The sequence below is a fragment of the Pongo abelii genome, chromosome 1, assembly GCF_028885655.2.
Source record: "Pongo abelii isolate AG06213 chromosome 1, NHGRI_mPonAbe1-v2.0_pri, whole genome shotgun sequence".
NCBI classification, from domain to species: Eukaryota; Metazoa; Chordata; class Mammalia; order Primates; family Hominidae; genus Pongo; species Pongo abelii.
Window position 1 is genome coordinate 133157427 of NC_071985.2, and position 17364 is coordinate 133174790.

Consider the following 17364-nt stretch of genomic DNA (forward strand, 5'->3'; position numbering starts at 1 on the left):
ACAGACAGAGACTCCGTCTCAAACAAAACAAAACAAAACAAACAAACAAACAAAATGAAAAACTCCGGTCTCCTGCACAGCCAGCTCTGCGTGAATTACTCTTTCTCCATTGCGATTCCCCTATCTTGATAAATCGGCTCTGTCTAGACAGCAGGCAAGGTGAACCCACTGGGCAATTACAATGTCGCTCAAGGTCTGAAACGGAATGTTTAATATTTTCAATTACATTAAAGAGAAGAAAAAAGTAAAAAACAGGAAAACAAAAAACAAAATAAAAAAATAAAAAAGATTCTTAAAAATTCAATTACATTGTCTTTTCCTAGCCCTAAAATTTTTCTTTTGCAAAAGAGTCTTGTGAAACAGATTAAAGGCTTAAAAAGAAACAAAACAAAACAAAACTCCTGAATTTCAGGGTGTAATTTGCAAAATAAGAGATTTCTTTTGCATTATATCATTCACACTGCAGAAAGGTTTCAGTTCTATGCAATCTGATCTTTTTCCACTTTTTAAAAGTTAATTTGCTTTTACTTAGCACTATTATAGAACAGATAGGTATTTTCAAATAGTTTTGCAATTAAACACAAAAATTATAATTTTTGTGGCCAAGTAGGTACTAGTTGGCAAATAGTGTTCCTTTGTGTAAAACAGAATTCTAAATTTTCAGAAATGGAGTCCTAAAACTAGCACTGGTCTTGCAAATCAAGTTCTGCAGCTTAGTTTGGGAAAGGTTCCCTTTTGGCTCAAGGCTTAACTGGCTCCACCCAGCTGCTGAAATGTGATACAAGTTGTAACAAAACCGGAAGTTGGTTAGGCTGCCTTCGCTTCTCAAGGTAAGTGTCACGTCTTTTTCCTTAATGTCAAAGCTGCTTTGTAAAGCGTTAAAAATCAAATCCAGCTTAGCGACTGACTGGAGAGCCAGCGCCTGTGCTGACCAGGGCAGTCGGCCAGGCAGAACGGGTGCTGTATTCCCAAACTATGTTCTGGAGCTTGAATTGAGCTAATGAGTGTTCACTAACGAGTTAGGTTAATATGTCCCGTGACTTTGACTAACAAGCTTTAATTCCAAGAAATGGGTGGTTATATAAGTAGAGACGTGTTTGGGATCCTGAAAATCATCGACTTTATTCTTGCAGGAGTTTTTTTTGTTTTTAATTTTAAATTTAAAACTATGGGAACTCTTTTTTTATATTTAAAGCTAATGGCATGGTTACCTATATCAGGGTTACTTAGAGCCTTATTTGGTTTTGAAAGTGTCTTTTTATCTAGAACTTTTAGTCCCCTTACCCCCCCCCACTGCCTAGCCCTTGTGTGTCATTAAAATTTCAGAAAGACTCCAGGGTGGCAAGGTGTTATCACTGCACTTATTTTTGTGTGCTTGTCATACTGCCCTAAAGGGTAAAGAGGATTTTTCAAATTGTAAATGTGTTATTAGGAATATTTCTTAACATAGCTAAACTTTTCAGTTCAGATATTTTCATTTGCTTCTGTATTTTTATTTTTTATTTTTATTTATTTATTTATTTATTTATTTATTTATTTTTGAGACGGAGTTTCGCTCTGTCCGCCAGGCTGGAGTGCAGTGGCGCGATCTCGGCTACTGCAAGCTCCGCCTCCCGGGTTCAAGCGATTCTCCTGCCTCAGCCTCCTGAGTAGCTGGGATTACAGGCGCCCGCCACTACACCTGGCTAATTTTTTGTATTTTTAGTAGAGACGGGGTTTCACTGTGTTAGCAAGGATGGTCTCTATCTCCTGACCTCGTGATCCGCCCGCCTCGGCCTCCCAAAGTGCTGCGATTACAGGCTTGAGCCACCGCGCCTGGCCTATTTATTTACTATTTTTGAGACGGAGTGTTGCTCTTGTTGCCCAGGCTGGAGTGCAACGGCGGGATTTCGGCTCACTGCAACCTCTGCCTCCCGGGTTCAAGCAATTCTCCTGCCTCAGCCTCCTGAGTAGCTGGGATTACAGGCAGGCACCACCACACCCGGCTAATTTTGTATTTTTAGTAGAAACGGGGTTTCTCCATGTTGGTCAGTCTGGTTTCGAACTCCCAACGTCAGGTCATCTGCCTGCCTCGGCCTCCCAAAGTGCTGGGATTACAGGCGTGAGCCACTGCACCCAGCCACTTCTGTATTTTTAAAAAAGTGGTAAGATTTGAGTATTATACTGGGATAGAACTGAAGTTGGGGGCTTAATTTGATCTATCAGCTTATTGAAAACAAAGACCTTTTAAAACATGGTTTTGTTAGGTTGGAGAAGTGAGTTTTAATTCATCATTTAGTTAGCCAGTATGTTGATTTTTTTGGTGAACTGTACTCTCTGTTTCACACCTGTCTGCTTTTTTAATGTTGGATTTTCTCAAAATTCACATAACAATCACACTGTATGAGTACTGTTTTGAAGGTTGTCTGCTACTCAGAATGAATGGAGATCAATGTGTAGGACACCTTTACTGATATCCAGAGGTTTACCATAAGACAAGTCACCAAATGTGGCAGAAAAACGTGATAAAATTTATTAGGAAAAACTAAAGCTTATGGAGTGAACAGTTATTTCAGGTTGGTGGAATTAGATAAGAATCCAAGAAAGGAAGACAGTTTTATATGGGAGACTTTGTTAATGGTGGTCATTGTGCTAGATATTTTGGAGACAGTATTTTATTTAATCCTCATGCAAGCCATTGATATTGGTGGCATTGTCTCTAACAAGTGAGAAAACTAAGACTCAGTAAGGTTAAATAATTTGTCCAGGGTCACTATGGTGGTGCCTGCTGGATTACATTAGTGGACAGATTCAAACTTAGGTCTGTGATATTTCAAAGTCCATACACTTCATTGTATCATAGGACAGTAGTTGATGGCATTTTAAATGGATTTTGAAAGAGGGGTAAAGGTCTTCTTTATCAAAACAAACAAAAATAGTAAAAGTAACATAGAATGTTTGAAAATAGAAAAAAGAAAAAAATCTAACCAACTTCAAATCAGTTTCTGTACAGTCTTACATGTACATACTTTGTAGTGTTTTTTAAAATTATAAAACACTACATGCTTTCAAAAAATGCACATTATAAAGGGCATTAAAGAAAGGAAGCCCACTCCTCTTCCCATCATGAAAACACATACCTTCCTAAGTGGTAAACACTGTTGAGAACAATTGGAAGCATGTATAAAGGTTTTTTTTTCTTTTCCTTTTAAGTTATGTATATTTTGGTACATTCCATATCATTTTGCAGTTTTCTTGTTTTGATTCCTCAGTGGAGCATGAGCATGTATTTTCTTAAGAACATGCAGATTCATGTCTTGGGATTTTTGTGAAATGAGTTCATACTTGCAAAGTACTTAAAACAATGCCTACCTCCTAGAATGCACTCAATAATTATTAGCTGATGTATTTGTTATCTGTTTACTCTACTTCATTTTTGTTAACGTTTAGCAAGTATTATATAGTTTGGGTATAGCGTAGTTTATTTTTGTGACCACTTAAATTATCCAACATTTTTGCTACTGGAAATAATCCTTGCATAACTGTATGGGTTTTTCTGTAAGATATATTTCTTTTCTTTTCATTCTTTTTTTTTTTTTTTTGAGACAGAGTTACACTCTTGTTGCCCAGGCTGGAGTGCAATGGTGCCATCTCGGCTCACCTCAACCTCCGCCTCCAGGGTTCAAGCAATTTTCCTGCCTCAGCCTCCCGAGTAGCTGGGATTACAGGCATGCACCCCCAAGCCCGGCTACTTTTGTATTTTTAGTAGAGACGGGATTTCTCCATGTTGGTCAGGCTGGTCTCGAACTTCCAACCTTAGGTGATCTGCCCGCCTGGGCCTCCCAAAGTGCTGGGATTACAGGTGTCAGCCACTGCGCCGCATCTGTAAGATACATTTCTAGAAATGAAATTTCCAGGTCAGAGGATAAACATTTTTAATTTACTAAGATATTGTTAACATCTAAAAATGTGACAGTTTACCATTGTCCCTGTGTATGAGAGCGCTTGTTTCTTCACATTCTTGCTTATATCAGATATTATTACTCTTTTGCATATTACATGAAATAATGGGGAATACACAATTCTACCTAGTTTGAGCATAGTGTACAGAGATTATTGTATCTTATTTTTCAGTGTAACATTTATTTTTATATGGACAGGAATTTAACCAAATTTAGTTAAATTCCTGTCCATAAAAAAATAGGGGGTCCCATGTAGGTTTTAGGGGTCCCATTTAGAAGGCAAAACTTCAGGAGAAAAAAGAGAAGCTTATTCTTGGAATAGCAGATGGCACATTGTTATTACAGTATAGGGAAAAAAAATCCTTGAAATTTGGGTTGTGTAGAAAAGTATAAAATATTAAATGTCGAGCGCCTTTGCTTCTTAATCTAATAATTCTTGGGAAGCTGCTGAGTGTTTTGCGGGGAGAGGAGAGGTATAATGAGAATTGTACCTTAGGAAAATAGTCCTGTGTTGAGGAGATACAGAAACAGGGAGACCAATTGAAAGTGTTTTATTAATCTGGGTGAAGGTAATGAAGTCTTCATGCTTGGAGGTGGTGGCAGAAAGGAAAACAGTAGACAAATGTAATAGAATGGAAAGTAGAAGAGAGTTGCAAGAGGGATAGGTAGAGTGCAGAATTGGTGGAGGTAGAATCTGCAGGGCTTGTGTGGAAGTTGGGGACCAAAAGAGTGTTTGGAATCCAATCTTGAGAGTTCGGGGTTTGAAATCCTGCTGATGAGAAATGTGTTGACAGACCACCATCAGATTAGGAAAGTGAGGTTCAAAAACTAGTCTGGAGGAAAATATGAATTTCACTTCAGACAAATTGAGTTTTTTGTTATCTAAACAGAAGTCCATACCCAGTTGGAAATCTGTGTCACAGCATTGTAGAGCTGTGGGGTGGAGCAATTGAAAGATTTAAGAAATATTATCCTAGAGGTTATAATTGAGGCTGTGGAAGTGATGATCCTACAGAGAAATAGGGCAAAAAAGAGAGAAAAAAAAAAAAAAAAAGAAAAAAAGAAAGAAAGAAAAGCCAAGAGAAAAAGTCTTGGAGAAGGATATCTTCATGAAAGAGACATAAAAGAGGAACCAGACTTAATTAAAATATTTTTAGAATGTCTATTTCTGACATTTGATTTTGATTCTAGTTAGACTTCCTTACTGCCTCTAAAAAATGTGGCGGAAAAACATGATAAACTTTATTAGGAAAAACTAACGCTTATGGAGTTTCTGCGGAGAGAGCAGTCCCCCCAAAAGTCCATTCTCACTTTTTTATTTCTACCTTTGATTCTTCCATTGCTCCAATTCAAATCATGCTCATTCAGCATCCCTCTTTCTCCATAATGCCTTATTTACTTACCATGTCAGCCTTAAGGGTCTGATTTGAAGCTATGGATAGTTTGGTGATCAAAACCTCACAAAGTAGGCCAGAGACCATGCTTTTCACCTCTCATTTTCTGTAGCTTTGGCAAGTGTCTTAATCAGTGCCCTATTTTACATATGGGGACAACAATACCTCCCATAGTTCCCTAGGTTGTTGTGAGGAATGCATACTAAGTCCTTGACATGATGTGTTGTAAGCCCTTAGTAATTGTTAACTCTTCTACTATTATTTCTTCCATACCTCTACGTTACTATAACAAAATGCAGTTTTAAAATTTCTGTCCCTGTGTGATCTTAGGCACTATTTTTTTTTGTAAGCTCTGTGAGCTTCAGTTTCCATACCTGTAAAAAACAACAACAACAACAACAAAAACCCCTGTATGTTTCTTCCAAGGATTAGCATTCATACATGCAAAGCAGGACTGTGATGACTGGAATAGAGCAGGCACTTAATAAATAGTAACATTATTAAATTATAGGTTAATAGTATTTGCTATTGTTTTATCTATTAGTTTTGGGTCTTTAGTGAAGGGGCCATTCCACTTAGCACTGAATTTTGTTTTAAGGAAAGAATTATTGTGAGGGCTACATGGAGTGATCCAAATGAAACCTGTGTATCATGTAATAAGATATTTGTTTCCAATCATTTTTCCAGAAAATGAATAAAGAAAATGGAAAAATTGGTCAGGTGATGTAGCTCACGTCTGTAATCCTAAGACTTTGGGAGGCCAAGCGGGAGGATTGCTTGAGCTCAGGAGATCAAGACCAGCCTGGGTAGCATAGTGAGACCCTGTCTCTACAAAAAAATTAAAAAATTAGCTGGCCATGGTGGTATGCACCTGTGGTCCCAGCTACTTGGGAGGGTGAGGTGGGAGGATTGCTTGAGTCTGATACGTGGAGGTTGTAGTGAGCTGAGATCGCACCACTGCTCTCCATCCTGGGCGCCAGAGTGAGATGAGACCCTCCCCCCACCCCCCCAAAACAAAATTAAAAAGAAAATTGAAAGATTACTTGCTGATGGTGCTGTTATTAGAGAAACTAGGATTAGATTGTAGAGTTTCAAATTACTTTTTTTCCCAGTATTTTTTTCTTCCTTTCCCCTTACTTTGTCTTACTTTCACTCAAACTCTAAAATCTTTTTCAGAAGTCTTTCCTACTGGCCAGGTGCGTTGGCTCATGCCTATAATCCCAACACTTTGGGAGGCTGGGGCAGGTGTATCACCTGAGGTCGGGAGTTCAAGACCAGCCTGGCCAACATGGTGAAACCCCCATCTCTACTAAAAATACAAAAATTAGCTGGGCATGGTGGCAGGCACCTGTAATCCCAGCTACTTGGGAGGCTGAGGCAGGAGAATCGCTTGAACCCAGGAGGTGGAGGTTGCAGTGAGCTGAGATCACACGATGGTACTCTAGCCTGGGTGACAGAATGAGACTCCATCTCAAAAAAAAAAAAAAAAAAAAAAAAAGAAGCAGCAGCTTTTCCTACCGTCTTAAGTTGTCAGGTCTGACAAATCTTAAATTGGTATTGAATGTGCCACTTTTATGCTCTTTGTTTTTTAGAACCTTCTCTGAAAATGTCATAACTGTGATTGGTAATTTAAAAAAATCATTTTTTTCTTCACTTCCTTCTGTGAAAATGGAGTCTGAAACATTTTTATCTGGGGAAGTGGAAATACTTGACCTATTTTTCAGTTTCCTTATAATTTGAGATTCAGTTATCAAAGTCAACTTAGTTTTTGGTGTAGAAGTTTTCAATGAAGGTAAAATTAAATTACTAGAAAGAAAAGGAGCACATTTTCTGAAATATTTTACGTTTGAACAAATTAAATACAGATGCAAGAAATATGCAAAAATCTCAGTTTATCTAAGCCCAGTAGTGTTCAGAAGAAATGAGCACATATTGAGGAGATGGAAAGTTAATAGTGATATTATAAATAGTGGCAATTACCACTTATTGACAACTTACTGTTTTCAGGCATCTGTGGATTTTTACATTCATTCTTTCTGGAGTTTTAGTTCTATGAAATAAATCTCTACATTGCTATTCAGTCTCTTATAAAGCAGATTTAACATTCTGAATTAGGTAGGTGAACTTAGATTTCAACCTTTGTCCCAATAGCTCCCCACTCACATTGTTTGTCCCTGTGAAACGTGGATCCTTGCTGGACCTGTTTACTTTTCACCTTCTCTCTAAACAGAGAACAGTGACGAACAGTGAAAACAACATGGCTATTGCAGTTAGATTTTGGTTCAAATCCTAAAAGTATGCGTGATTTAGGGTATATTTCTTAACCTCAGTTTCCTCATCTCTAATATGAAGATAAATCTGCTGCTTATAAGGATTCCATCAGACATGGTCTCTAACTGCCAGGTCATCACCGAGTGTTCATTTCTTTTCCTCTTTCTCTATGTCTCCTTTCCTTTGACTTTACAGTAAAACTACAATCCTTTTCTTTCCCTTTGTCCCCAAAATTTTATTGCTGTCTGTATATATCTTGTGCTTAGTCTTGACTTGCTGGCTCTATCAATCTCCTTATCTTCTGTGGTTTTACCTATTTTTCTAAAAGTCTTCCTACCTAACTCTGCTACTCAACAGGTGAACACCTATTTCCACCTCTATCCCCAGTCTAGGTTTTTGGTGACAATGCTAAGCCCACCAGGTTTGCCCCAAATCTTAGATGAAATGCTGAGCTAACAAATGTACACTGTCCCCAGATTACTGGGGGAACCCACCCCCAATATTTCAACATAGGTTCTTTCTATTTTCCATAAGTGTCGGCCAGCTGAGAAATAAAGAGAGACAGTATAAAGAGAGGAATTTTACAGCTGGGCCACTGGGGGTGACATCACATATCCGTAGGACCATGATGTCCCCTAAGCCTCAAAACCAGCAAGTTTTTATTAAGGGTGTCAAAAGGGGAGGGGGTGTAAGAACAGGGAGTAGGTACAAAGATCACATGCTTCAAAGGGCAAAAAGCAGAACTACAAATAAGGGTCTAACAAAGATCACATGCTTCTGAGGGAACAGGACAAAGGGCAAAAGCAGAACTACTGATAACAGTCTATGTTCAGCAGTACACGTATTGTCTTGATAAACATCTTAAACAACAGAAAACAGGGTTTGAGAGCAGAGAACCGGTCTGACCACAAATTTACCAGGGCGGAGTTTTTCCCCACCCTAGTAAGCCTGAGGGTACCACAGGAGAACAGGGCGTATCTCAGTCCTTATCTCAACCTCATAAGACAGACATTCCCAGAGCAGCTGTTTGTAGACCTCCCCCCAGGAATGCATTCTTTTCCCAGGGTATTAATATTAATATTCCTTGATAGGAAAAGAATTTAGCGATATCTTCCCTACTTGCATGTCTGTTTATAGGCTCTCTGCAAGAAGAGAAATATGGCTTTTTTTGCCTGATCCCACAGGCAGTCAGACCTTAGGGTTGTCTTCCCTTGTTCCCTAAAAATCACTGTTATTCTGTTCTTTTTCAAGGTGCACTCATTTCATATTGTTCAAACACACATGTTTCACAATCCATTTTTATAGTTAACACAATTATCATAGTGGTCCTGAGGTGACGTACATCTTCAGCTTACGAAGATCAGGATTAAGAGATTAAAATAAAGACAGGTGTAAGAAATTATAAAAGTATTATTTGGGAACTGATAAATGTCCATATTAAAATGAAATCTTCACAATTTATGTTCCTCTGCCACGGCTCCAGCCGGTCCCTCCGTTCGGGGTCCCTGACTTCCCGCAAAAGCAGATTAGTTTCTAACTCAGTTTGGAATTTCAATTTCATTTTCTAATAGAAGCAATATGTGAAAGAAAAACAGAAACTTGACCTCAATTCATTATGCCAGGAGGAAAAAATTAAACTGAAAGCTGAGTCATGCAAGCAACTGCATTTCCTTTTGTTTCAAAGCAGAGAGCTACAGATAAAAGGTTAGATATCTCCACAGGTAGCTACTGTATGTTCACCTTATCTTATGTAAAGTGCCAGCTTACTGAGCATAAGCCAATACATACTTGACTATTCCTCTACCTGCACATTTTGTCTTGGAACATGTGAATGACATGATCCTCTTTCCCCTCCAGCCCACTTTTCCCCTTTAGATATTGGAGCCCTCAAAGACATCTTGAGAGAAAGGCACAGATGATAGACTCTTTCTGTGATTCTGTTTTTTTTTTTTTTTCTCCCAGGCATTGTCCTTAGCCTGGCAAAATAAATTTCTAAGTTGATTAAAACCTGTCATAGATTACTTTTTGGTTTCCAAATATTATAAATGGTGGTTCTGTTTTCAGGCCAAAAGCCTAGAAATAAAAGCATGTTTAAGACATAAATTAATTAAAATGTATTGCACTTGTGCCAAAATAAAAGAAAATAATGCCATTGTAATTCTCATAGTAAAATAAAATGAAAACAATATTTAGTAGGAAGTGGCTATTTACCTTAAACATTGTAGAATGTACTTGATGGAAGAAAAAAACAAGAATGCAACTAATGGAAATTCTGAAAGGCGCTTCCAAGTGACTTAAAGATTTTATTGACATAAAAAAAAAAGGACGTTTTTATATTATGGGTAGTTAAACAACAACCTTTCTCATACAGAAGATTACTGTGAGAATGCTAACTTATTAGCCATATTTATACTTTTTGTTCAGGCTCACAAATAGAATGAAGTGAGAATAAGTCATTTTTCTTTGGATAACTCCAGCTCCTATCTCCAAAAGTTTTCCCTGTTGCTTAGCCGTTTGTTCCTTTGATTCTGAGAATTTTTCTTTTTTACTGAAATTCTTGATACTCCTAATTTAGAACTTGATTAAAGGCTGAAACTTAATGGTCTATACATGCCATAAAGTAATGTTCATCAGACTGCAGGTTAAGATTCATTGGTAGATCGTGAAATAATGCAGTAGAGTGTAACCAGCATAAAACAAAAAAAGGAAATAGGAAACATACACATCTATAACATGTAGTAAAGGTAAATAATGTTTCATGAAATGTTTGTTGAGTTGTAATGTAAAAATATTTCTTATTTTGGATGTAGTAAACAAAAATTAAAACCACTATATATTGCAAAAAAAAGAGACCCTTTTCCAAATTATGTAGATATTTTATAGTGAACTATTTTGGCTAAGTTTTTGCTTTTTTGCATCTCATTCTTCATAATTAAGAATTCCTTGTTGCCTCATACCTATGCATTAATTAAGACTCTCAGTACATGCTTCACTCATATCTTAGGTAATGTAGAGTAGATGTAACTGGGCTGAGTTCCCACAATTTTTTTGTGTGCATGTCAACTTTTGAGCTCCTTTGATGCTTTAATTTAAAATAAATGACTAACAAGAGCTAGAACTTGAATGCAATATAACTAGACATGATTCACTATTTGCCAGCTTAATCATCTGACATGGTTTTAAAAGATTGTTTTCCTCCGTTTTTCTTATTCTCACATGTTCTTAGAGTTGCACAATACTAAGACGTTTGATGACCGATTTATTTTTAAAAGTCTTTTGTTAACACATTCTCCTTTTTCCAATGACTTTCTTACATCTAAATATTTTTGATTGAATTCTAGTTTTGTCTGAATTTTTACTTTGTAATAAATATATTCTCTTGATTAACATCACTTGCTTCTGTGGCCCACAATCAAATAATAATTACATTTTCATCTAAGTACAAGAATTTTGTATTTACATAATAAAGAATATACTTGCTTTGAGGTTTTATCTTTATGTGAGATATATGTAGAACATGGTGTAAGCAGTCATCATACCCTTTTACTAAGCACTTGTCTTTCAGGTAAGAAAGAAAACTGTACAAATCTCATCAGGTTTGGAATATTTTAGTTAGAGAATCAGGATAACTGCTCTTTTAGTTTTTTAAAATAATAAATTGCTCCGTCTTGGGTGGACAAAATAAATCTTTTTTGTTTTATCTTCTATTTTTTATAGACAATAGAATGTGAATATTAATTTAAGAAAATCATACATAATTGGTAGGAGTCCTTTCTGTGCTTAAAGGATGATTTCATAATATAATAGCTTATTGTTGACAGTCTATAATTTTAACTTAAATGTTTCCATGACTAACTCCTATTCTGTCATAATTATGTGATCTGTTAATATAGGTTGGCTAATGATTTTATATATTAGTTTGAAAAAAAGTTGTACCTTAAAACATTAACTAGAAAACCATAATTAGCTATTATAATGAAAATAGAACTTTACCTTGAACAGTCAGCATTTGACAGAGGACAAAGAAGTTGCCATTGTACAGGTTCCTCTCTGACCTTGTTATATTTTCCTAATTGATGATGGGTGGTGGTGTCTTAGTCACTTCCCTTTCTTGTCTTATACTTCTTGCTCAAATAATTCCCAATAAGCTTTTCCACTTTGCTTTTCTAAAATCATAAAATTTTAGCATTGAAGGTGGCCTTGAATGTCTTCTGGTTCACCTGGTGTATTTTGCAACTGATGAAACAGATTTAGTGACTTGGTTGATGCTGTTCAGCTGTTTAGTGCACAGCAGAGACTGGATATTAAGTTTTGTTTCCATTTTCACTGACAGAAAGTTAGTGCCAAATAAATATTTGTTAAACTGAAGTAACTATTTTCACTATACCATTCTTTAGGTAAGTGGCACATGACTACATTTAATCTTCTTAATAATGGCGGAGTCGATTAAATAGTGATCTTCCTTCCCTTCCTTCCCTCTCTCCCTCTGTCCCTTCTCCCTTTCTCTCTCTCTCCCTCCAACCCCAGGCTGGAGTGCAGTGTCACAATCATAGCTCACTGCAGCTTTGACCTCTTGGGTTCAAGGAACCCACCTTCCAACTCAGCCTCTTGAGTAGCTGAGACTACAGGCATGCCACTGTGCCTGGCTAATTTTTTTTTTTTTTTTAAATTTTTGGAGAGACGGGGGTCTCACTTGTTACCCAGGCTGGTCTTGAACTCCTGGCTTCAAGCAATTCTCCTCCTTTAGTCTCCCAAAGTGTTGGGATTATAGGTGTGTACTACTGCACTTGGCTGCAGTTATTTCCTTAAATATTCTGTTTCCTATAATAATCAACCATTATTATTATTATTATTATTTTTTTCTCCACGGAGAAATCTTAAGCTCCTTTTATGTTGTAGATGTTTTTCAGAAGCTCTTGGTTGGTTCATTTGTTTCTTTCACTCCTCCTTAAATGTTTCATTTCTTTCTTTCACTCCTCCTTAAATGTTTCATTTGTTTCTTTCACTCCTCCTTAAATGAAAAGAATTCTCAGCAGCTTTCATGTTTGATAAATAGTGGGGTATATGGTACTGTTGGACCCTATGCTGTTTACTTAGTAGCTCCTGGCATTAGGTGCAGGGCTGGTTAAAGTGTATATCTCCCAGCACAATATCTGGCGTTTAACAGGAATTCCTGTAGTTTAATTTAGTGAGGGATTTGTTTATGTAACTATATATGTTTAATGCTGTAAATTTCCCCTTAAGCACTGCTTTTGCGGCATCCCACAAATTTATTCTCTTAAATTTATTAAGTTGTATCTTATGGCCCAGAATGTAGTCTATCTTGGTGAACATTCCATGTGAACTTGAGAAGAACGTGTATTCTGTTGTTGGATGAAATAGTCTATGGATATCCATTATATCCAGTTGACGGATGTTGTTGAATTCACCCTTGTCCTTAATGATTTTCTGCCTTATGGATCTGTGCATTTCTCTCTCTCTCTCTCTTTCTCTCTCTCTCTCTTTGAGACAAGGTCTCACTCTCTGTTGCTCAGGCAGGAGTGCAGGGGTGTGGTGTGACCATAGCTAACTGCAACCTTGAACTCCTGTGTTCAAGTCATCCTCCCTCCTAAGCCTCTTGAGTAGCTGAGACTACTTGTGTAGTCCACTGCACCCAACTGTTTATTTACTCACTTATTTGTTTGTTCGTTTTTACAGACAGTCTCATTATGTTGCCTAGGCTGGTCTCGAATTCCTGGTCTCATGTGATCTTCCCGCCTTGGCCTAACAAAGTGCTGGGATTATAGGCATGAGCCATGGTACCCAGCCTGGATCTGTCCATTTCTGATAGTGGATTCATCTATTTCTCCATATAGTTCTATTAGTTTTTGCCTCACTTATTTTGATGCTCTATTGCATTGTTATGTCTTCTTGGAGAATTGACCCTTTTATTATTAGGTAAAGCTCTCTTTATCTCTGATAACTTTCCTTGGTTTGAAGTCTACTGTCTGAAATTAATGTAGCTACTCCTGCTTTCTTTAAGTTAGTGTTAACGTAGTATATCTTTCTCTATGCATTTACTTTTAATCTATATGTGTCTTTATATTTAAAGTGGGTGTCCTGTAGAAAACACATAATAGGGTCTGTTTCCTGATCCACTTTGACAATCTGTCTTTTAATTGCTACATTTAGACAATTGACATTTAAAGTGATTAGTGATATAGAGGGACAGCTTGTTTTTTTTTTTTGGAGTCTTGCTCTGTCGCCCAGGCTGGAGTGCAGTGGTGTGATCACGGCTCACTGCAAGCTCTGCCTCCTGGGTTCACGCCATTCTCTTGGCTCAGCCTCCTGAGTAGCTGGAACTACAGGTGCCCGCCCGCAATGCCCGGCTAATTTTTTTTGTATTTTTTTAGTAGAGACGGGGTTTCACCATGTTAGCCAGGATGGTCTTGATCTCTTGACCTCGTGATCCACCCGCCTCAGCCTCCCGAAGTGTTGGGATTATAGGTGTGAGCCACCGCGCCTGGCCAGGGATAGCTTGTTTTATGGCACTTCACTTTATTGTGCTTTGCAGATAGTGTGTTTTTTACAAATTGAAGGTTTGTCTTTTTTAAAAAAAATCAAATTATAAAAAAATTTATAAAATTATTAAAAAAAGAAAAAGGGTCTTGTTATGTTGCCCAGGCTGGTTTTGAACTCCTGGGCTCAAGCAATCTTCCTGCCCTTCCCTCCCAAAGTGCTGGGATTACAGGCATGAGCCACCGCACCCAGCCTTTTTTTTTTTTTTTTAATTGAGACAGAGGTCTTGCTTTATTACCCAGGCTTGAGTGCAGTGGTGTGATTGTAGCTCACTGCCACCTTGAATTCCTGGGCTCAATGGATCCTCCTGCCTCAGCCTCTTAAGTAGCTGGAGTCATAGGCACGAGCCGCCACAGCCAGCTAATTTTTTCATTTTTTGTAGACACGAGGTCTCATCATGTTGCCCAGGCTGGTCTTGAACTCCTGAACTCAAGGGATCCTTCATCCCCAGCCTCTCAAAGTGTTGGGATAATAGGGTTGAGGTTCCCTTGAGCCCAGGGTTTGGAGACCAGCCCCCTTGTCCCGTGCCTGGCTACAAATTGAAGGCTTGTGGCAACTCCTCATTGAGCAAGTCTGTTGGCACCATTTTTCCAACAGCATGTGCTCACTTTGTGTCTCTATGTCACATTTTGGTAAATTTCTATTTTATTATTTATTATTTGTTATTTTTATTTTTAATTAAAAAATAGAGATGGGGGTCTCATTATATTGCCCAGGCTGGTCTTGAACTACTGGGCTCAAGTGATCCTCCCAACTTGGCCTCCCAAAATGCGGGGATTACAGGTGTGAGCCACCATGCTTGGTCATACTTTTGCAAGTTTCTAAACTTTTTCATTATATCTGTTATGATGATCTGTGATCAGTGATCTTTGATGTTTCTATTTTTGATGTTCTATTTTGATCTTTGATGTTTTGGAGAGACACAAACTGCACCCGTATAAGATGGCAAACTTAATTGATAACTGTGTATGTTCTGACTGCTCTACCAACTGGCTATTCTCCAATCTCTCTCCTTCTCCTCAGGCCTCCCTATTCCCTGAGGCACAACAATATTGAAATTGGGCCATTTAAGAACCCTATAATGGCCTGTAAGTGTTCAAGTGAAAGGAAGAGTCGTATATCTTTCACTTTCAATCAAAAGCTAGAAATGATTAAGCTTAGTGAGGAAGGCATGCCAAAAACCAAGAGTGGCTGAAAGTCAGGCCTCTTGTTCCAGTCAGCCAAGTTGTAAATGCAAAGAGAAAGTTCTTGAAGAAAATGGTTACTCCAGTGAACATATGAATGATAAGAAGGCAAAACAGCCTTATTGTTGATATGGAGAAAGTTTTAGTGGTCTGGATAGAAGATCAAACCAACCACAACATTTCCTTAAGCCGAAGTCTAATCCAGAGCAAGGTCCTACCTTTCTTTAATTCTATGAAGGCTGAGAGAGGTAGGTCCCTAAGAGAGAGGTCCCTGCTCTATCTCACCATCCCTTATATCTTGTCATTTATTTTGCTGATATAGAAGCATACGAAAGTAAGCATACATAAACATATACAAATAATTATATGTATTATTATTTTGAACGAACTTTCGTGTTAGACTAAGTGGAAGAAAAACGTTTTTACTTTACCTTCACTTATTTCTTCTCCAGTCCTCTCCTTTCTTTATGTAGATCTGAATTTCTGACCTTTATTGTTTTCCTTTTCTCTTAGGAATTTCTTTTCACTTTTCTTGCAAGATAGGTGTTACCATCAACACATTCCCTCAATTTTTGTTTGTCTGAGAAAGTCTTCCTATTTCTTCCTCACTTTTGAGAGATAATTTTTTGGGGTATAGAATTCTATGGTGCCACTTTTTTCTCTCAACACTTTAAATATTTCACCCTACTCTCTTCTTGCTCATGTGGTTTCTGAGCAAAAGTCAGATATAGTTCTCATCTTTGTTCCTGTCTTTTTCCTCTGGCTTCTTTCAGGATTTAAAAAAGCATTTAGATTTCTGTAGTTTGAAAATGATATGCCATGTTAATCAAGGTTTTCCAAAGTTACAGATTAAAATAAGATTTTATTTATATTTATTATAGATATTTATTATGGAAATTGACATGTGATTCTGAAAGCCCACAAGTCTCAAAATCTGTTGTCTACAAGCTGGAGAACCAGGAAAGCTGCTGGAGTAGTTCAGTGTAAGCCTAAAGGCCTAAGAACCAGGGGAACCCATAGCGCATCTCCTGGTCAGGTCTGAGGGCCTTGGGTTGGGGAAAGGATTGCTGGTGTAAGTCCTGTGGTTTTAAGGCCCCAGGACCAGGAACCTTGATGTCTGAGGGCAAGAGAAGAGGGATGTCTCAGATCAAGAAGAGAGAGTAATTCCCTCTTCCTCTGCTTTTTTATTCTATTTAGGCCCTCAGAGGATTAGATAATACCTACCCACTTTGGTGAGGTGATCTTTGTTACTCAGTTGCCTGACTGAGATGCTAACCTCTTTTAGAAATACATTCATAGACACTTCCAGAAATAATATTTTATCAGCTATCAGAACATCCCTCAGCCCAGTCAAGGTGACATACAAATTAACCATCATATATACCTAGATGTAGTTTTTTATTTATTATTTATTTATTTATCCTACTTGGTATTGTGTGTCTGATAATAGTTTGGGGGAAATTCTCAGTCATAATTGTTTCAAATAATTCTTCAGTTTCCTTCCCTCTTCTCCTTCTGGAATTCCGATTCCACGTTTGTTGTACCTTTTGTAATTCCACAGTTCTTGGATCTGTTCTCTTTTTTTCAGTCTTTTTTTTTCTTTTCAGTTTGATATTTTTCTATTGAGATATCTTCAAGCTAAGAGATTCTTAGATATGTCCAGTCTACCCATAAGCCCATACTTCACTTCTTTTAAAGTGTTTTTGATCTCTAGCATTTCTTTTTGGTTCTGAGAATTTCCATCTCTGTGCATTTGTTCTTGCATGCCATCTACTTTATCCATTGGAGCATTTAGCATCTTAATCATAATGTTTTAAATTCCTGGTCTAATAATTCCAACATCTCCATCATATCTAAGTCTGGTTCTGAGGCTTGCTCTGTTTCTTCAAATTGTGTTCTCTGCCTTTCAGTATGCCTTGTAATTTGTTCTTAATAACTGGACATGATGCAGTGGGTAAAAGGAACTGCTGTAAATAGGCCTTTAATACTGTGGTGGTAAGGAGTGGGAGGAGGAGA

At 37.6% G+C, this 17364-nt stretch overlaps 1 protein-coding gene across 2 annotated transcripts in view; it reads left to right on the forward strand.

The window, feature by feature from the left end:
- Positions 1–661: 661 nt before the first annotated feature.
- The window catches only part of FRRS1 (ferric chelate reductase 1), a 60743-nt gene continuing 44040 nt past the window's right edge, over positions 662–17364 (forward strand). Inside the window, exon 1 of one of the 2 annotated variants that reach the window (XM_063728306.1) lies at positions 662–830. The gene's annotated coding sequence lies outside the window, so the exon portion shown is untranslated. The remainder of the gene's footprint in view (positions 831–17364) is intronic. The other variant, XM_024256736.3, reaches the window with a different exon arrangement.